This window comes from Neophocaena asiaeorientalis, unplaced genomic scaffold (assembly GCF_003031525.2).
Source record: "Neophocaena asiaeorientalis asiaeorientalis breed wild unplaced genomic scaffold, Neophocaena_asiaeorientalis_V1.1 scaffold135, whole genome shotgun sequence".
Taxonomy (NCBI): domain Eukaryota; kingdom Metazoa; phylum Chordata; class Mammalia; order Artiodactyla; family Phocoenidae; genus Neophocaena; species Neophocaena asiaeorientalis.
Window position 1 is genome coordinate 712427 of NW_020175190.1, and position 21942 is coordinate 734368.

Here is a 21942-nt window from a genome sequence, read left to right on the forward strand (position 1 = left end):
TTTGTCCTGTGTTATAATTTTCTTGGTCCTGCATTCTTGTTTTATTTTTTAATATATTTCTGTTTTATTAAATATATTCTTATAAACTGCCTTAGAATCTTGTGGGTTAAGTCAGAGAGTAAATAAGTAACAAATGTAAAGATAGCATTATAGTTTTGACATTATTTTCGTGGAACTGTTTGGAATTTAAAAGGCAAAAGCTTTTGTGGCAAAGAGATCTATGTTACCTAAGAATACTAATGAGTATACATTGATGCACCGTCCGACTGAAGAAGTCACCTCCCCAGAAGAATAAGGGCTAAATAAAACAAATTAGCTCACCGTGTTGCCTGTTAAAGTTCTTGAACAAAAAATCAATAAAACTGTTGTGCCGAAGCATTGCCATGAAGATAAGGACTGAAACTTCAAAAATTCGACCTGGATGAGAACATCCGTTTTCTTTTTTATAAACGATTCTCGTGATACTGTCTCTCTTTGTCTCTTCATCACATCTTTTTCTTTCTCTCAGTTTTCTTAACTTCACTGTTTCTGTCTACCTTTTCTTCCTGACCTTATCCTTTCCTTCCCTTCCAGCCTAAAGCCTTTGTATTTCATCACCAGCCAGTTTCCCTTTCATATCATCTTCTCCGCTCTATTAAACACCACTTCACCCCCCACCTGATTTCAACCACTTCTGCCCCTGACCCTAACCCTCTCTTGCTAATCACCTCAGACCTTGTGCCAGCTTGCTTGTCAGCAGCTCCTGTGTGAAGCAACCAGTGCTAACCAGCTACCCTCAAACCAGGAAAAGAAATACATCATTAAATACCAAGTTGTAATTTGGCAAAAAACCCCAAAACACATCAGATTTGATTGGAATGCCTTTTATTGCATTCTAATAGGTTAATGATAGGAATGAGAAATAAAAACATGGCAGTAGCTAGCATGTAACAGTACAGCAGTACAGCAGTAACAGTAGAAGCTAAGTTCTCGTGTCCTTTGTTCACTCATTCATTCACTCAGCATCCGCTTATTCTGTGTTTGTTATATTGCCACTAATGTTTCAGTGGTCTGGGCTTTTTTTTTTTTTTTTAATTTTTTTATTTTTTCGGCTGTGTCGGGTCTTCGTTGAGGCATGTGGGATCTTTTGTTGTGGTGCGGGCTCCTCTCTAGTTGTGGCGCATAGGCTCCAGAGTGCCTGGGCTCTGTAGTTTGTGTCACGCAGGCTCTCTCGTTGAGGCGCACGAGCTCAGTAGTTGTGTCGTGCGGGCTTAGTTGCCCCGCGGCATGAGGGATCTTAGGTCCCTGACCAGGGATTGAACTTGTGTCCCCTGCATTAGAAGGTGGATTCTTTACCGCTGGACCACCAGGGAAGTCCCCAGTGGGCTCGGCTTTTGATGAATAGAGCTTGGTGAAGCCTGTGACCTTGTCTGGGAATTTAATGCTTGCTTGATTTTTTGAGCTGGAGAAAGGCCACCTCTACTGACACAACTTCACCTATGCATAGAAGTTTGTCTTATTACACTTGGACTGCTATAACAAAATACCAGAGACTGGCTATCTTATAGAGAACAGAAATTATTTTATTTCTCACAGTTCTGAAGGCAGGAAGTCCAAGATCAGAGTGCCAACGTGGTTGGGTAAGGGCCTTCTTCTGGGTCACAGACTTCTTGTTGTAACCTCACATTGTAGAAGGGGCTGGAGAGCTCTGTGGGGTCTGTTACAAGAGCACTAATACCTGAGGGCTCCACCCTCTTGGCCTAATCACCTCCCAAAGGCTCCACATCACACTGGGTGTTAGGATTCCAACATGTGAATTTTGGGGAGACAAAAAAATTCAGACCTAACAAGGTTATATTTACTAACACAGTGTACATTGAAGGTGTGTGTGTATGTATGCCATGAACATACAATATATTGTTTTCTAAAGACTATGAGCGTATGTTTCCATTTTAGCAAGCTTGGAATGAAATGCAGTAATTTGAATGTCTCATTAGGATTATTCAAATGGCATTTTGTGAGTAAAAGGAGTAAAAACATGAAGACTGGAAAAGATAGGAGCCTTAGCCATCTGCTTCTGCTCTGGGGTCTTTGGGACCTTCTCCCAAATGCACTAATTCAAGCAAAACATAATTAATTTAAAAAATCTGCATAGTGAAACTTCTACTAGTTGGAAACAAATGGGAAAGAAGACTTGCCTGAAAGCTTGAACAGTGGAATACATAAAAAAGAATAAAGAATACCTGGATCAGTGCTCACGGAACATTCTCCAGGATAGATCATATCTTGGGCCACAAATCAAGCCTTGGTAAATTTAAGAAAATTGAAATTGTATCAAGTATCTTTTCCAACCACAATGCTATGAGACTAGATATCAGTTACAGGAAAAAGTCTCTAAAAAATACAAATACATGGAGGCTAAACAATACACTACTTAATAACCTAGAGATCACTGAAGAAATCAAAGAGGAAATCAAAAAATACATAGAAACAAATGACAATGAAAACACGACGACCCAAAACCTATGGGATGCAGCAAAAGCAGTTCTAAGAGGGAAGTTTACAGCAATACAATCCTACCTCAAGAAACAAGAAACATCTCAAATAAACAACCTAACCTTACACCTAAAGCAATTAGAGAAAGAAGAACAAAAGAACTCCAAAGGTAGCAGAAGGAAAGAAATAATAAAGATCAGATCAGAAATAAATGAAAAAGAAATGAAGGAAACGATAGCAAAGATCAGTAAAACTAAAGGTTGGTTCTTTGAGAAGATTAACAAAATTGGTAAACCATTAGCCAGACTCATTGAGAAAAAAAGGGAGAAGACTCAAATCAGAAATGAAATGAAAAAGGAGAAGTAATAACTGACACTGCAGAAATACAAAGGATCATGAGAGATTACTACAAGCAACTATATGCCAATAAAATGGACAACCTGAAAGAAATGGACAAATTCTTAGAAAAGCACAGCCTTCCGAGACTGAACCAGGAAGAAATGGAAAACATAAACAGACCACTCACAAGAACTGAAATTGAGACAGTGATTAAAAATCTTCCAACAAACAAAAGCCCAGGACCTGATGGCTTCACAGGTGAATTCTATCAAACATTTAGAGAAGAGCTAACACCTATCCTTCTCAAACTCTTCCAAAGTATAGCAGAGGGAGGAACACTCCCAAACTCATTCTACGAGACCACCATCACCCTGATACCAAAACCAGACAATGATGTCACAAAGAAAGGAGACTACAAGCCAATATCACTGATGAACATAGATGCAAAAAGCCTTGACAAAATACTAGCGAATCCAACGGCACATTAAAAGGATCATACACCATGATCAAGTGGGGTTTACCCCAGGAATGCAAGCATTCTTCAATATACATAAATCAATGTGATACACCATATTAACAAACCTGAAGAATAAAAACAATATGATCACCTCAGTAGATGCAGAAAAAAACTTTCGACAAAGTTCAACACCCATTTATGATTAAAAAAGAACCCTTCAGAAGGTAGGCATAGAGGGAGTTTACCTCAACATAATAAAGGCCATATGTGACAAACCCACAGCCAACGTTATTCTCAATGGTGAAAAACTGAAACCATTTCCACTAAGATCAGGAACAAGACAAGATTGCCCACTCTCACCACTGTTATGCAACATAGTTTTGGAAGTTTTAGCCACAGCAATCAGAGAAGAAAAAGAAATAAAAGGAATCCAAATCAGAAAGGAAGAAGTAAAGCTGTCACTGTTTGCAGATGACATACTATACATAGAGAATCCTAAAGATGCTACCAGAAAACTCCTAGAGCTAATCAATGAATTTGGTAAAGTAGCAGGATACAAAATCAATGCACAGAAATCTCTTGCATTCCTATACACTAATGATGAAAAATCTGGAAGTGAAATTAAGGAAACACTCCCATTTACAACTGCAACAAAAAGAATAAAATACCTAGGAATAAACCTACCTAAGGAGACAAAAGACCTGTATGCAGAAAACTATAAGACACTGATGAAAGAAATTAGAGATGATACAAACAGAGAGATATACCATGTTCTTGGATTGGAAGAATCAACATTGCGAAAATGACTATAACACCCAGAGCAATCTACAGATTCAGTGCAATCCCTATCAAACTACCAGTGGCAGTTTTCACAGAACTAGAGCAAAAAATTTCACCATTTGTGTGGAAACACAAAAGACCCCGAATAGCCAAAGCAATCTTGAGAAAGAAGAACTGAGCTGGAGGAATCAGGCTCCCTGTAGTGTAGTCTGACTTCAGACTATACTACAAAGCTACAGTAATCAAGACAGTATGGTACTGGCACAGAAACAGAAATATAGATCAGTGGAACAGGATAGAAGGCCCAGAGATAAACCCACACACATATGGTCACCTTCACCTTATTTTTGATAAAGGAGGCAAGAATATACAGTGGAGAAAAGACAGCCTCTTCAATTAGTGTTGCTGGGAAAACTACAGCTACATGTAAAAGAATGAAATTAAAACACTCCCTAACACCATACACAAAAATAAACTCAAAATGGATTAAAGACCTAAATGTAAGGCCAGACACTATAAAACTCTTAGAGAAAAACATAGGCAGAACACTTCGTGACATAAATCATAGCAAGATCCTTTTTGATCCACCTCCTAGAGAAATAAAGCCAAAAATAAATGAGACCTAATGAAACTTAAAAGCTTTTACACAGCAAAGGAAACCATAAGCAAGAGGAAAAGACAACCCTCGGAATGGGAGAAAATATTTGCAACTGAAGCAGCTGACAAAGGATTAATCTCCAAAATCTACAAGCAGCTCATGCAGCTCAATTTCAAATAACCCAATCCATAAGTGGGCAGAAGACCTAAATAGACATTTCTGCAAAGCAGATATACAGATTGCCAACAAACACATGAAAGGATGCTCAACATCACTAATAATTAGAGAAATGCAAATCAAAACTACAATGAGGTATCACCTCACACCGGTCAGAATGGCCATCATCAAAAAATCTCCAAACAATAAATGCTGGAGAGGGTGTGGAGAAAAGGGAACCCTCTTGCACTGTTGGTGGGAATGTAAATTGATACAGCCACTATGGAGAACAGTATGGAGGTTCCTTAAAGAACTAAAAACTACCATACAACCCAGCAATCCCACTACTGGGCATATACCCAGAGAAAACCATAATTCAAAAAGAGACATGTACCACAGTGTTCATTGCAGCACTATTTACAATACCCAGGACATGGAACCAATCTAAATGTCCATCGACAGATGAATGGATAAAGAAGATGTGGCACATATATACAGTGGAATATTACTCAGCCATAAAGAGAAACAAAATTGAGTTATTTGTAGTGAGGTGGATGGACCTAGAGTCTGTCATGCAGAGTGAGGTAAGTCAGAAGGAGAAAAACACATACCATATTCTAGCGCATATATATGGAATCTTAAAAAGAAAATGGTACTGATGATCCTAGTTGCAGGGCAGGAATAAAGATGTAGGCATAGAAAATGGACTTGAGTACACGGGGTAGGAGGGGGAGGCTGGGGTGAAGTGAGAGTAGTATCGACATACGTACACTACTGGATGTAAAATAGTTAGCTAGTGGGAAGCAGCAGCATAGCACAGGGAGATCTGCTTGGTGCTTTGTGATGACCTAGAGGGGTGGGATAGGGAGAGTGGGAGGGAGTTTCAAGAGGAAGGGGATATGGGGACATGTGTTTGCATATGGCTGATTCACTTTGATGTACAACAAGAACTAACACAGTATTGTGAAGCAATTATCCTCCAATAAAGATCTATTAAAAAAAAAAGACATCAGTCCTCCCTAAATTGATTTGTAGATGCAGTGTATTGCCAATTCAGATTCTAACAGGGATACTATGGTACTTGACAGGTAGACTCTAAAATGTACGTGGAAGTGTGAAAGACCCAAAATGCTGGTAAAAATGAGCACGAGAATGGAGGGCCCACACCACAGCTATCAACACTTGCCATAAAGCAGCCCCAAGTTAGGCAAGGTGGTATTGCCAAAGGAGGTGATAAATTGGCTGGACATAAAGTACAGAGTCTAGAATTAGACCCACACATAATAAAAAGTTAATGACAGTGCAGAGTAAGAGTAATGGGAGAGGAGGAACTTTGCAATAAATAGTACTGGTTCAGTTGCTTATCCATATTTTTAAAAGGTCAACTAGGTTATCCATCTCATGTTATACAAAAAAATTTAAATAAATTTAAACTTTAAAGGTAAAGAATAGCTGGAAATGGTAACTCAGTAGAAAGACCTCTATCATGTTAAAATTAATAAGGATACAGCTTAATGTGTATGTCATTTTGAGAGGATTACCACCATGAGAATAAGGACCAAAAAGCTAGCCTTATATGGCTTTTTATATAGCTTAATATGGTTTTAGGTTTTACGTTTAAGGATTTGATAAAAATTATTTGTGATTACAGTGCATAATATTTTAACCTGAGCAGTGCTGACTTGACTTCACTTTACATCACCAATTCTATTTAGAGATAAATGGACATTTTAAGAGTGTCTGAGGGCTTCTCTGGTGGCGCGGTGGTTGAGAGTCCGCCTGCCGATGCAGGGGACACAGGTTCATGCCCCAGTCCGGGAAGATCCCACATGCCGCGGAGCGGCTGGACCCGTGAGCCATGACCGCTGAGCCTGCACGTCCGGAGCCTGTGCTCTGCAATGGGAGAGGCCACAACAGTGAGAGGCCCGCGTACAGCAAAAAAATAATAAAATAAAATAAAATACAAAATAGAGTGTCTGAAATGTTCTATCTGTTAAGGAGATCAGTAGTATCCTTTACTTTGTCATTATTCTTTTCCTTAATAGTTTTGGACAGATGGTACAATGCTAAACACTTTTGAACATGTCTCAAGTTCCAAACTGGGAAAAATCTGATTTAGAAGGATTTAGGCTAATGCGAATAGCAGAGTAAAGGTCTTAATTATATTCCATTCAGTGGGTGGTTTTGGTGTGAGCTGAGTCTTCTAGCTTTTTTGTAGTCTTTACTCCCTGTAGTCTTTACTCCTGCGTTTCACTAGTATGTTTTATTGCACTCAGAGGTAGCTCCTGTATCTTCTCAGGAGCCCTTCTCATGAGTTCCTTAAAATTAGGGGAATCCTGGCATGTCTGGGCTGAGCACACACTTCTAACACATCTTATTTGTATGCTTTCATTGTACCTAGGAACCTGAGGCTCAGAAAGGTGGAGATTTATTGTGGCAGACTCTATAATGGGCCTGGCACACTTTATAAATTCCACTTTGCTGCAGGTCTGGGAAGGGCCCAAAGAGGTTTATTATGCTAGAAAAGTGTTGTTCTTTCCTTCAGAACCCATCTTTTTCATTTTCTAATAGTTATTCCTTAAGGACACCAGTAGGAATGTATTGGGTTGGCCAAAAAGTTCATTTGGGTTTTCCCATAAGATGTTACAGAAAAGCCTGAGTGAACTTTCTGGCCAACCCAATGTAAGTGCACTTAGATAAAATGTATGCATATATTGCTTTACTTCATAGAAGCAACCCCACACCCAACCCTGTGTCCTGATATTTTCAGTTCAGAATTGACATTAGGCTGTGGAAGCATCTGAACTGGTCCCCTCTCCCATCATCCTTATTAACCTTTAAAACATTTTATACTGTTTTACCAAAACAGACCAAAGGTATTACTGAAAAGTTGACTGTACATTGGATCCATGAACATTTCTCTCCTTTGTATGCATTTCCTCACTGCTTAGAGTAGAAGTTTATTGGAAAAGAAGTTTTGAGTATGTGCATTTGAGAGAGAAGGGTAAAGGAAAAGGAAAAACAAGTGCAGGCATGAAAGGTAGTAGTATTTAGCTCCCCTCTTCCTTTTGCTTTAAAGCTTCAAAAGGTAGTGTGGAATAGTGGGAGCAAACCTTCCCCATGTATTTGGAGATTTGGGTTCAAGACCTGGCTTTTGTCATTATCTTACTCTGTGGGTCCTTACTCTCTGAGCCAGTATTCGTTTGTTTGTCCCCTATTTATTGTGTCAGGCATTGCAGATACAATAGAGAATAAAACTGACACAGCCCTGCCTTCTTGGTGCTTACATTAAGAAGAAAATGGTGACTGAGAATGGGGTGGTGAGAAATTGTTGGATGTGTGACTTCTTGAAGCTAAGCTGATAAGAATTGGTGATGGTTTGGATATGGGATGTGAGAAAAAGAGAGATGTCAAGACTGACCTCAACTTTTTGATCAATGTGGTGAATAGTGGTGACATTTACTGAGTTGTCAAACTCAGGGTAGGAGGGAGGTGGTGTGTGGTGGTGTTGCAGTAATCGTGTTGTTTTTTATATTGGCTTTAGACGCTTATTAACTCCCCAGTGGAGATGTTGAAGAAGTAATTGGGTATTTGCGATGGGAGTTCCGAGATATGTTTGGAAATTGTTAGCATGTAAGTGCCATTTCAACCATGCAACTCATTGTGATTGCTTTGGTAGTGAGTGTGGATAGAGGAAAGGTGAAGATCCAGGCCTGAGTCCCAGGGCTCACCAGTATTTGGAGATTGGGAAGTGGAGGAGGCTCTATCCTCTGAAAATGAGGATGCTAGAACCTGACGCCCCCACACACAATTGTTATAGGGATTGTGTAAGATATTACACTTGAACACACTGAAAATTATTAAATGCTAAACTGCATGAATAAATATAGAAGTAGGGGAAGTTATTTAGGGAAATTAACTTTTCCCACTTGATTTTTCTTCTGAAAACCTGTTTGTATGGGATTGGATGAGGTGTGTCTGAATTTGGTATGTCACAGAGGTTCCCACTGTGTAGGTTCTATAACTGGCGGGGAGAGGGGAAGGGGTTGGGGAGGATGTTTGGGAAATTTTACAAGAGGCCTACCACATGATGTATGCTTTAAATATGCTTTTATTTGTTTTTTTTTAAAATCAGTCCAAGAAAATATACAGCAGAAGAATCATGAGCTATTACTATTAACAGGGTTCTCATATTAAAAGAATTTAACACCGATATTTGACATACTTTATATGCATGTATACATCTCTGTGTATGTGTACTAAGTATGAATTGGGTACAGTTGGATTCTGTTTTTGTGAACAGGTATCTGCTTGAGTTCCCAAATTTTAGTGGGCTGTTTGAACTTGCCATATCTCAATCTCTGCCCCCTGTCTTTTCTATCATCTTCCCTTAACTGGGAACGAGGCAGGGTTTCCTGAAAAGTGGGTTCTCTTCTGGGAAGACTCTCTGGCCAGCTGCCAGTGTGTCATATAACTTATCCAATCACATGGTGAAAAGAGAAGACTTGCAAAAAGATCAGGGATGAAAACAGGAAAATCAAGTGGGTTGAAGGGGAAAGAAGCGAGAAGGCTGAGGCAACTAAAGGCAGAGGGTCATTTGGGACAGAGTTGAGGAAAGGTGCCTCCACTCTGTCCCAGGTGGCTGCTCCTCTCTCTCTCTCTGGGTTTTCTTTGTGACCAGATGCTATTCTCAGAATTGCAAGGACTTTCCCCAGGTGTTTGGGTTATTGGGTAATAGGGAAATGTAACTTTTCCCAGGCATTACCTTCCAGAACACCTGCTTGAGGTGACATTACAAAAATACCCTGTTCTCCCCCACTCTTTTATGAGTACCTTTTTAGTTGATCTGATTAAACTGAAATTTTAGATTTTATTTCTGTGCTTGTATCTGTCCAATTTGAGGACATGTGTGTGTGTGTCAGGAGGGGAGAGAGAGAGAATATGAATATACGTGATTGAATGAACAGGTGGATGAATAATGAATGAATACCTTTTCTGAAGAATCTGTTATATTAAACTAGATAGTTTAAAGCCCCAGGAATGAAGACTTTCTGAGACTGATACTCTTAGGTAAATTTATAGAATTTGAGAAGTGAAAGAGAACACAGAGATCATATGACTCAGACTTTTCCAAATATATATTCCATTAAAAAAGAAGTCCCTAGGTCAAATAATTTTGCAAAAGTTGGAGACTTACTACACTTATTACCAGATTAAAGGCTGAGTTTCTTTAAACTAGTGGTTACCAGTGGGGAGAGAGCAATATAGGGTTAAGGGCTTAAGAGGTATATAAACTATTAGGTATAAAATAAGCTACAAGGATATTTTGAACAACATGGAGAATATAGCCAGTATTTTTAATTATATGTGGAATATAACCTTTAAAAATTGTGAAATCACTGTATTGTACACCTGTAATTTATATAATACCGTACAGCAGCTATATGTCAATAAAACATTTTTTTAAAAACGCTGAGCGTTCTTGTTTAAAATACTGTTTAACTAGTGTTTCCCCAATTTATTTCACTACAGACCTCCTTTTTCCTTCTCCCTGTCTTCTGAGCTATATATGTATAGAACAATTATCATTGCATAGAAATACAAGGTTCCAGAAAACATGGTTTGGGAATGCTGATTTAATCTAATCCTTGTATTTATTTTGGACTTGCCACTTAACTTCTCTTGGTCTTTTTTTTTTTTTTTTTTTTTTAATTTTTATTGGAGTAGAGTTGCTTTACAATGTTGTGTTAGTTTCTACTGTACAACAAAGTCAATTGGCTCTACGTATACATATATCCCCTCTTTTTTGGATTTCCTTCCCATTTAGGTCACCACAGAGCATTGAGTAGAGTTCCCTGTGCTATATAGTAGGTTCTCATTAGTTATCTGTTTTACACATAGTAGTATATATATGTCAGTAGTATATATATGTCAGTAGTATATATATGTCAGTCCCAATCTCCCAATTCATCCCACCCCACCTTCCCCCTTGGTGTCCATACGTTTGTTCTCTACATATGTGTCTCTATTTCTGCTTTGTAAATAATATCGTCTATACCAGTTTTTTCAGATTCCACATATATGTGTTAATATACGATACTTGTTTTTCTCTTTCTGACTTGGTCTTTGTCCGTGTTTATAATGAGTAGATTGAATGAATTAATCACTAATGTCACTCGTGGCTGTGACATTTTCTGGTTCAGATTCATTAACCTAACCAACATTTAAAAAGTTATATCTGTTTCTGTATTAAAGAATCTTGTTTTTCTTGTTTCTCATTATAACCATAGCCCCTAGTACAGTGCCTGGCACATAGTAGTATCTAAGTGTTGTTGAACAAATATATATATACCTATTAATTTCACAGCACTGTGCCAACTATGCCTTGAAGCCTCAAGAGAAGGCTTGAGAAGAAAAGATCTTGTTCTTGCCCTCTAGGAACTTACAGTCAAGCTGGTGACTTTCCCAACTGCATGGGATGTGCCAGGGAGAAAACCCAAGTTAGATTTTGATTGTAGGATAATCTGTAGGATGATAATGTATTGAACATGATTTCTGACCCTGAGTCGGATGTGTGGGCTAGAACACAGGTGGGTTGTGTCATCATAACTTTCATGAGAAAAGATGTCATTTAGAGTTTATGGTCAAGGTAGCAACCACGTAGTTCTTTGTTTGTTTGTTTGTTTATTTATGGCTGCGTTGGGTCTTCATTGCTGCGCGTGGGCTTTCCCTAGTGTCGGCGAGCGGGGGCTGCTCTTCGTTGCGGGGCGCGGGCTTCTCATTGTGGTGGCTTCTCTTGTTGCGAAGCACGGGCTGTAGGCACACAGGCTTCAGTAGTTGTGACATGCAGGCTTCAGTAGTTGTGGCTCGTGGGCTCTAGAGTGCACGTTCAGTAGTTGTGGTGCCGGGTTTAGTTGCTCCACGGCATGTGGGATCTTCCTGGACCAGGGCTTGAACCCGTGTCCCCTGAATTGGCAGGCGGATTCTTAACCACTGTGCCACCAGGAAAGCCCCCGCCATGTAGTTCTTTTATCCCTGGCAAGGACTTTATATTACCATCATCTGGTATTAGTCAAATTTTTTTTTTAAATTCTTACAAACTTTTATTCTTTTTTTTCACATTTAAAAAATACATTTCTAATATGTTGTTTACTTTAGACCTTCTAGTTTCATAGATCATTCATTCATTCATTTAGATATAATTGACATATAGCATTATTAGTTTTAGGTATACAACATAACTTGATATATGTTTATACTTGGAAATGATTACCACGGTAAATTTAATGTCTATCACCACACATATTTACCATTTTTTTTCTTACAATGAGAACTTTTAAGATTTACTCTTTCAGTAACTTACAAATATACAATACAGTATTGATAACTGTAGTCACTGTGCTGTACATTACATCCTCAGGACTTATTTATCTTATAACTGGAAGTTTGTACCTTTTCACCCCCTTCACCCGTTTCACCTACCCTTCTACCCCCCACCTCTGGCAACCACCAATCTAGTCTCACTATCTGTGAGTTTGGTTTTTGTTTTTGTTTTTTTAAGATTCCACATATAAGTGAGATCATGCAGTATGTCTTGCTCTGACTTATTTCACTTCACTTAGTGCCTTCAAGGTCCATTGATGTTGTCACAAATGGCAGAGTTTCCTCCTTTTTTGTGGCTGAATAATATTCCATTATGTATATATTAATTTTCTATATCAGTCATTCTTTGATAGACACTTAAGTTGTTTCTGTGTCTTGGCTATTGTAAATAATGCTGCAGTTAAACATAGGGGGTGCAGATATCTTTTCGAGTTAGTGTTTTCATTTCCTTCAGATAAATACCTGAATCATATGGTAGTTCTATTTTAATATTTTGAGGAACCTCCTACTCTATTTCATAGTGGCTGCACCAGTTTACATTCCCACCAACAGTGCACAAGAGTTCTCTTTTCTCCATATCCTCGTCAACACTTGTTATTCTTTGTTTTTTTGATAATAGCTATTCTAACAGATGTGAGGTGATATCTCATTGTGGTTTTGGTTTGCATTTCTCTGATGATTAGTGATGTTGAGTGCTTTTTAATGTACCTGTTGGCCATCTGTATGTCTTCTTTGGAAAAACATCTATTCAGATCCTCTGACCATTTTTTAATTGGATTGTTTGTGGAATTTTGTTCTGTTTTTGCTATTGAGTTATGAGTTCCTTATATATTTTGGACATTAACCCCTTATCAGATATATGACTTGAAAATATTTTCTCCCATTCAGTAGGTTGCCTTTTCATTCTGTTGATAGTTTCCTTTGCTGTGCAGAAGCATTTTAACTTGATGTACTACCCCATGTTTCTTTTTGTTTTGTTGCCTTTGCTTTTGGTGTCAAATTGAAAAAAATCACCAAGACTAAAATCAAGACATCAAGGAACTTACTGCCTGTGTTTTCTTCTAGGAGTTTTGTGGTTTCAGGTCTTATGTTTAAGTCTATAATCTATTTTGAGTTGACTTTTGTGTATGGCATAAGATAGTGGCCCAGTTTCATTTTTTTTTTTTTATAGACAGGATTGTAGGCAGTTTAATATAATTTGCTTCAATACAATTTAATACAATTTAAACAACAAATATTGTTGCATGAATGAATGAATAATGTTAATATACAATATTTCCACTTAGTTGATGACAGTTTTTATAATCGTCTACAATAGCCTTAGATGTGAAATTATAAAAGTGAAATTATAAATATTTTAGGTGGTAAATGGCAGGATCCAGTTTCATTGTTTTGCATGTGGCTGTTCAGTTTTCCAAACACCATTTATTGAAGCCCATTTTATAAAGAAATCGAGGCATAGAGATTTAGGAACATGGATGAACCTTGAAAAAGTTATTATGTTAGGTGCAATAGGCCGGACACAAAAGGCCACATAATGTATGATTCCGTTTATATGAAATGTCCAGAATAGGCAAATAAATTAATGACTGTCAGGGGATGTAGAGGGGAGAATGGAGAGTGACTACTAATGGGCATGAACATGAAAATGTTCTAGAATTAGATAGTGGTAATGGTTGTACAACTTTATGAACATACTAAAAGTTGCTGAATTGTATACTTTAAAAATAAATTTAAAAAATTTAAATGCCTTGCAATATAATTGTAGGTAAGAGAATATTTTAAAACTACCTGTAAATTTGGTTCACAATTTATCATTGATTCTTCTGTAACAGAAATCAACATTTGGTCCGTAATTATTATGAACTTGGGTTTTTATTTCACTTGCTGGCTGAATTGATTTGATGTACAGTATTAGACTTTCTTTATCATTTCACCTAGGCAACTCCCAACACGTTGCAAAATCTCAGGTGGGGGAAGATACAAAAAAATACAAAGTTCAGTAGTTTTGCACAATTCAATAAAGCCTATAACTACATTTACTCTTATAAAACAGTTTCTTAAATGCAAACTGGTATATAATATTGACATGGATTAGGTGAGTACTTCTAGAGGGAAGTGGGGATGATCAGGGGAGGCATCCTGGAAAAGGAAATGTTTAAGCATCTGTTCCTTCCACAAGCATTTATTGAATATCTGCTGTACCCTAGGCACTGTTGTTGGGTGCTGTGTATAGCCAGATAATAGCTACAGTCCCTGCCCTCATGGGGCTCAAAGACAGTGGAAGAAGACACAATTCTACAGATGGTCACAGAGCAGGATTATAAGTGCTGCTGTAAAGGTAAGCACAGATTGCTCTGGATGCCTCAGCTTGGCAGGTGCATCAAGTCAGGGAAGCCTGGATGATGGATATGATTTCTGAGCTGTGAACTGAAGAATGAATGGGGGTGGCAAAGGCTTGGAGGACAAGGGTGTACTGGATTCCAGGACTGGATTCCAGGAACTGCAAATAGTACATTGGAGTTTGGGGTACAAACAGTGATAAGCCATGGGAGGTTAGATCACAAGTAGCTATGAAGGCCATCTTAAGAGAGTAGAAAATAAAGGAGTTTAAGAGAAAGCATAAGATTTTCAGATTTGCAGTTTAGAAATAGGCTGCATCGTGGAGACTGGAATAGAGGCATATGAGAAGGAAAGCAGAAACTTTTCAGGACAGTGTTGCCCTAATTGGAGAGAGAAATCATGGGATGATGGAGAGAAGTGGATGGAGACAAAGGAGTTAGAATGATTGGGGCTTATTCACCAGTTGGATGTGTAAGCGATCTGTGACTCCCAGGCCCTCTCTCCACTCCTCCATTGTCTCTTCCATCTCAGTCTGACCCCAGCGTACCTTTCTCGGTCTGATTTCCTGCTTCTCTTCATGAATATGCTGAAGTCTGCTTACTGTCCACCAAATAGGCTTGCTGGTTTTCTTCCTGCTGCCTTTGATCACACCTTTATCTTCATCTGGAATGGAGCGTGCTTTTTCTCTTTACCTTTCTAAGTCTGACTTATGAAGCCTTTGGAATTGTTCTGTGCACCAGTGACCTCTTTCTCCTGTGAAGTCATAGCACTTCATACCTCTATCACTTATTAACAAATAATTACATTTTGCCTTGTCACATCTCTTAGTTGCTTTGGGCTGTTGGTAACTGTTGAACTGTTTTAAAATTACAGCAGGCAGAGCAGGATATATTGATAGGATGGCTTAAATAGTGGACTAGGAATCATCTCTCCTAAACGCCCCAATCCCAGCCCTAACTCCTCGTGTAACTTGTGCGAATTACTTTTCCCCCCTGAATGGAATAACACATAGTTGTGGTAGAATACTTGAAAAATCTTAAAGAATGTACAAAATGAAGTCATCACTATCCCCACAGACACCCAAGATAATCCCTGTTATTAAATGGGTAATTTTTCCTGCAGTGTCCTCCCCATCTTCCATCTTTTTTCTCTCTCTAGGATTATTTGTGTGTGTCTATGCAACATAGCTAGGCTCATCCTCTGCATGCTGTTTTGTAACCTGCCTTTTTCATTAACATATTGTGGGGTTACTGAATCAGAATGTGAGGGTTTTTAAGTCCAAACTGATATATGAGGCCAAATTGTCCTCAAGAAAGGTTGCACCAAAAAACTGAGTAGTGATTATTTCTGGGAAGTAGGGAGGGGAACTTTAGCTTTTCAGTGATATGTTTCTATATTATTGAATGTATATTTTTATTATCATGAGTCTAAGTGACTTTTATAGTTTGAAGATGACAGTAATTTATACTTCTAACTAATCCAGGATTGTATCTATGTTTATAAACAGCTACACCACCTTTACTGATTGGATAGATAAAAAAATAGCATCCTGTTATTTTAATTTGACTGTTAGTGAAATATGACCTTTTCACCATGATCATTTGTCATTTTTTCTTTAGTTGTTTCCATTTCCTTTGCCTCCTGATGACTTGGATTTGAGTCCCAGGTAATAAATACATATGACCTTTTACAAGTCACTTAAGTATCTCTAGGCCTTAGTTTACTTATGATCAAAATAAGAGGAATGATACTTAAAATTATTGTGAGGATTAATGGAGATCATATATTGAAAGTGCTTTTTGTAAGCTGTAAAAAGTATATAATTGTATTTATTGACTGTGTTTATTGATTTTGTATTGATTTTGATTAGTTAATGGTTATGTATAGTTACGCCAACTTTGCTTTTTTGTATTCATTTGGAGAAAGGCTGAAAAGACAGAGGTTCCTTCATTAATATTTGTTTTAGTACAGTGTGAGATCCATGAGATGTGGCATCTGAGGATCAGTTTTGTGCTGCATTTCTGCTACTTATTAGCTGTGTGTACATGTGTAATGCACTGGACAAACACAGTTCTTTTGGCCAAGACAGAAATGTTCAGGTACCACCTGGCTAGACACACATCAGAGAGCTGCATGGGTTGATAAAACGTTCATGTAAACTAATGGAGACTGTTTATTCTTTTTTTTTATTTTTTAAAGTTAATTTTTATTGGAGTATAGTTGATTTACAATGTTGTGTTTCTGCTGTACAGCAAAGTGAATCAATTATACATATACATATATCCACTCTTTTTTTAGATTCTTTTCCATATAGGTCATTACAGAGTATTGAGTAGAATTCCCTGTGCTATACAGTAGGTTTTTATTAGTTATCTATTTTATATATAGTAGTGTGTATATGTCAATCCCAGTCTCCCAATTTATGCCTCCTCCCCACTTTCCTCCTTGGAAACTATAAGTTTGTTTTCTACATCTGTGACTCTATTACTGTTTTGTAAATAAGTTCATTTGTACCATTTGTTTAGATTCTACATATAAGCTATATCATATATTTGTCTTTGTCTGACTTATTTCACTCAGTATGACAGTCTCTAGGTCCATCCTTGTCTCTGCAAATGACATTTTCGTTCTTTTTTTTATGACCACAGAGACTGTTGAAATGAATGCTAGTACAAAGGAACTTGTTCATGCAAATTCCACTAACCGGATTCCCCTCCCGCCCCCCAGTTCCACCCCTTACAGTTCTGTGAAATGAAAATTGGTCATAATCATGATTCTAAGGCCTGAGAAGGTCTGATATGCTCTTCTGAATCATCAAAGGCAGAGAAATTTCCATTGAACATGATTTTTGTGAATTCTGCCATATTTAGATCCCTGGAAATGTGCGTACCTTATATCTATCAATTATCCAGGACATTGACTCCGGATAAGAGGGAAACAAGGCTGTGTAAACAACTCTGCTGAGTAATAGGTGACCTCCTAACCTCCTATTTCTGACTCTGTGTTTCCTTTTATCCAAGGACAAGATGTTATAAAAATAATTCAGAGTGACTCCCAAGGGTAGCCCCGTGAACAACTCTGTGAGGCTGCACTGCAGAGGAGGATTAATCAACAACAGCAGAATATTCGTTCCCCCAGTGCTGTTAGGAAATGTCCCAGCCAGGCTGGCTCTTCAGCCATGAGGACAAAAGCTTTGGGAAAGTTTTTTCTGACTCATTCACAGTGTAATTTGCAGAAGAAAACCTCTAGCTTCTTATTTTATTATTATTTTTTAAAAGTTGTTCTTTGTGGGAGTTATGTGTGTGTAGTAAGATGGGGTTAGAGTATGGATCCCCCCCCATGAATATTCAAATTAGCTCTTACCAGTGGCAATATTTGCGGCTGTTTGCTCAGTTAACTTTTACTGTCCTGGGATGTTCACACTGAGGGAAAGGGGAGGTGGAGAATCTTAGTGTACAGTGCCTGTATATCCATCAAGGACTAGTTGACTCATTTAAAATATTTTAAAAGAGGATATTATTTTCTGCAGATGAATTTAAAGTGTCCCTATGCTTTTCCCTGTCATCTCCTTGTGTCTGAGTTCCCCCCATTTCTACATAGCACATATTCACATACTGGGGGACTTTTCTTGTTTCTGAGGAATTCATGTGAGTCTGGGGATTTGAGTTCTCCTCTGGGGTTGTCTCCTCAAAGGAAAGTCCATACTCCTGAGTTGGGCATTTATGGTCTGCTGTAAACTGGTCTCAGCTTTCTCCTTTTTCTCATTTCTTTCTATTCTACACAGACCTTCTGGTCAGTCTCCAAAGGGTTTTACACAGCCCCTTTCCTTCTTTTGTTATTTCTTCATGTTTCCATTATTTGGAATGTTCCCCTCAGTTGGCTGCTGTTCTCTTCCTATTTGTATCTTCCCCATTCCTAAAGGCCCAGTTCAAATCCCACCTGCCCCATAATGGTCATACTATTATATGCCTAATATGGGCCAGGTGTTCTACTAGACCTATACATATTTTTTCTCTCAGAGTGTAAAACAGTCCTGTAAAATAATTACTGTTACCTTTATTTGCAAATGAAAAAATAATCACTGAAAGTTAAAAAGTAACCTGATCCCAGCGACTGAGTGCCAGGGCCAGTGTTCTAGCTCAGTTCTTCTTGACCAGAATGGTTAACTCCACCATGCTGGTTTTTCCTGAATTCTTCTGGATTGGGTTAATTACCTCAACCCCCCACTCACACCTTCTCTGAGCATACTCTTTGCCTTGGTTGGATGTGTCTTGTGTTTGGCAATCAATCATGTATCAATATTATTACTTTTTCACATTCTTGGGTTGCTAACTCTTCTTTGATGATAACATCTTTTCTTGCATTCTTTTATTCCCACCAAAGTGTGCTTCACAGGCTTTTCATAATGAGTTTTTGTTTGGTTGGTTATTTTACTTAATGAAAATGTCCAGGAGCGAGGGGGTTATTCCTTCTAGTTGTTATTATGTTTATGTTTTTCTTTTTAGTCTAATTTGTCATTAACATCCTACCATAATATTTACCTCCACAGTGCTCTTAGAAAATTATCCTCCCTTTCTCTCTTTCTACATTTTTTTTCTCTTAAAAGGAGAGGCCAGAGAAGCTCCATGGCTGAAGTCTGTACCATTCCCCTCCTTCCCCCAAAAAATTAAACAGGAAAATTGAATGAATGAAGAGCAGGCATTGCCACTGAATATTTTGGTGCAACGAGATGGATGCCTGTTGTCTGTTAGACAGGGGCCCTTTGATAAAAGAATTATGGCTGTGGTCATGTTCTGGCCCTGCTTGGGGCCTCGCTTTAAGGATACAAAAAAGTGTCTCATTGAGGTTCTGCCTTCTTATGAGCAGAGTATAAAGTAAGCATTTATCTTGAGAAAGAATAGCTGTATTTGCTCACCTTTGTCAGTTCATTGGTAGAAAAACATAATTTTATGTTGCTGCAGAAGACTCCTAGCTAAATTCATCATAATATACCATCTATTTAAACCTTCAAAACTTGGGAAGCTTTCCCCTCCCTAGAAATATCCATTGATGACCATGCGCTGAATTCTTCTCTCCATTTACAATGGTTATTTCCATAAAATACATTGAAAAGTTTGCACAGATGTGAAGGAAACAGAAAGGATTTTGAATTCTTTAGTTTCCTGCAAAGCATCACTAGGAGATGTGATTCTAAGGTTAGAAACTGGGGATTATGGGAATAAATCATGGGTAATGGCAGAATTTAAAATCTGAATCTTCCATGCCTTGTGGATATGTTTCTACATTTTCTTGATCTCTGGTAGCATTATATGGATTTAGGAAGTAAACAGCTGAAGAGCTTTCTGGGAGAAGAACCTGTATTGTGAAATGACTGTGAGTGTGGCAGTGTGGATCTCAGTGCAGCTGTTTGTTTTAAAACATCATAGGCTGCATGGTTTGGGAAAAGAGGGATGATCTTCTCATAGAGGAATTCCAGATGAAATGCAGTTCACTATTTTATGTTCAGCTGACTATAAACAGTGATTATAAAGTAAATTCTGTTTTGGTAATCTTGTTCAGTCCTTTAAACCAGTGTTTCTCAAACGGTGGTTTATTATTCATTAGTGGACTATGAAATCGATTTTGTGGGTCTTATTTAGCATTTAAAATCTATTATTAAAGAGAAGAAAATAGTATAGAATAGAAAATATCAGAGTGAATTACATGTAGTGAGGATATTTTTCTGTGAAATTCATTTTTTGTCATACACACATTTCTTACTGTAGATCATGGTAAAAAACGTTTGAAAAGCAGTCAGCATGGGTTCCTAGGATGTCAGATAGTGGTGTGTAACCGTTACTGGACTCTTGGCTGGTGCCAGAGACAACTGGGGCAGGTGGAGAGGAGAGAGAGGAGGCTCCGTGCTGTGGAGGAGCAGTGTTGACCTGGTGATCAAGTCTGCTGTCCTGGTGAAGACCGAGTGGATTACTCACTGTGCAAATACAGTTCACGAAGAGCTCTGCCTTAGTGCAGCACTGGAGACTGTTGGTAGGCTATTTCAAGTCTAAACATGAAAACTGATTACAGTTTCTTGGTTGAGGAGAGGTGCAGGAGACCATGTAGGGAAACACTTTCCTTGAGATTTCCTTTTATTTCTCTCCCCAACGTCACTTTATATTTTGAGGCAATAGCTGAGCTCCTTTGGGGCATAGACTGGAGTGGACATTGCCATTTGATAGCAATTAACATGCATTGACATTGTCCAGCTTCTGAACCCCCTTCATTTCTGGAGTGATCATCCGTTGTTGCTGTGGAAGCTGAAGGAGGTACAGACACATGACTAGTGGTGAACCAAGTCCAGCCTATTGGATTCCTCTGTCCCAAGACTTAGCTTCTGGAAGGAATGGTACAAATACATAGGGGTGGCTTGAGATCATTCGTGGAAGCAGCAGAATCAGGAGTCCAGTTGCGGTGATGGCTGGTGACCAGTGGTGGCCGTGCTAGAACGATGTCCTTATCAGACTGTTCCTGTGTTCTTATATCTTCCTCTTAATTTATTTTCATCCTAAGGTAAACAGAGTTGGTTTCTGTTGTTTGCATCCCAGAACCCTAAGTGTGTAAAGACTTAACAGGAAACACGTTAGATGGATTTCTGCCCCCAAAGAGCTTAGTACATAACAGAGAGGGAGTAGGTAAATATGCAGTAGACACACAAATAAATTAGTAAAAGTTAGCAAGGCATGGAGGGGATTCAGGTTTGCTTCCTGTATATTCCTTCAAATTATAGTTACCTTGAAGTTTCACCAGATGGCATATCTGCAAGAGGTTTTATGTCTTTGCATCACGACACTTTGGAAATACAAGTTAATGAGGAATTAGTTTTATTAGGGTGCAGCATAATATGATTTCAAACATTTGTAAGTTAGGGTTTGTTTGCTTTGTTACTTTTTTTTTAATCTAAACATTTTTAAAAGCCTTGAGTATACTCACAGAAAACTGATTAATGAACTGTGAGCTTTTTGAGTGTGAGCCAGTAAAAACATACTTTAGAGGAAGAGACTTAGAGAAATCTTGAGTCTTCACAACAGCCCTGTAGATACTTTATTAATCCCAGAGGAAACAGAAACGTGTAGAGGTTGAAAAATGTGGCTAAGGTCACACAGACATTAGAGCTGGGCTCTGAACCCAGGTTAGGGTGACTCTAGGCCCAGGCTTCTAACTGCTTCTGTTCTGTAAAGAACTGTAGAGGTCATCTAATACTTTCCTTGTTACATAGGATTTGTGTTCAGAGAGCTTTAGAGATTTTTTCAATACCAGGCAGTTTCTTGTATTGCTTACAGACAGAAGCTGGTGCCCACAGGTGCGTGTTCTCTCTCTCTCTCTCCCTCTCTCTCTCCCTCTCTCTCTCTCTCTCTCTCTCCCTCTCTCTCTC

The 21942-nt window shown here is 38.4% G+C and overlaps 1 protein-coding gene across 4 annotated transcripts in view; it reads left to right on the forward strand.

The window, feature by feature from the left end:
* The window catches only part of JAK1 (Janus kinase 1), a 137208-nt gene that overhangs the window by 54465 nt on the left and 60801 nt on the right, over positions 1–21942 (forward strand). Inside the window, exon 2 of one of the 4 annotated variants that reach the window (XM_024764757.1) lies at positions 16151–16197. The exons of the other annotated variants lie outside the window; for them this stretch is intronic. The gene's annotated coding sequence lies outside the window, so the exon portion shown is untranslated. The remainder of the gene's footprint in view (positions 1–16150; positions 16198–21942) is intronic. 4 annotated transcript variants of the gene reach the window in all.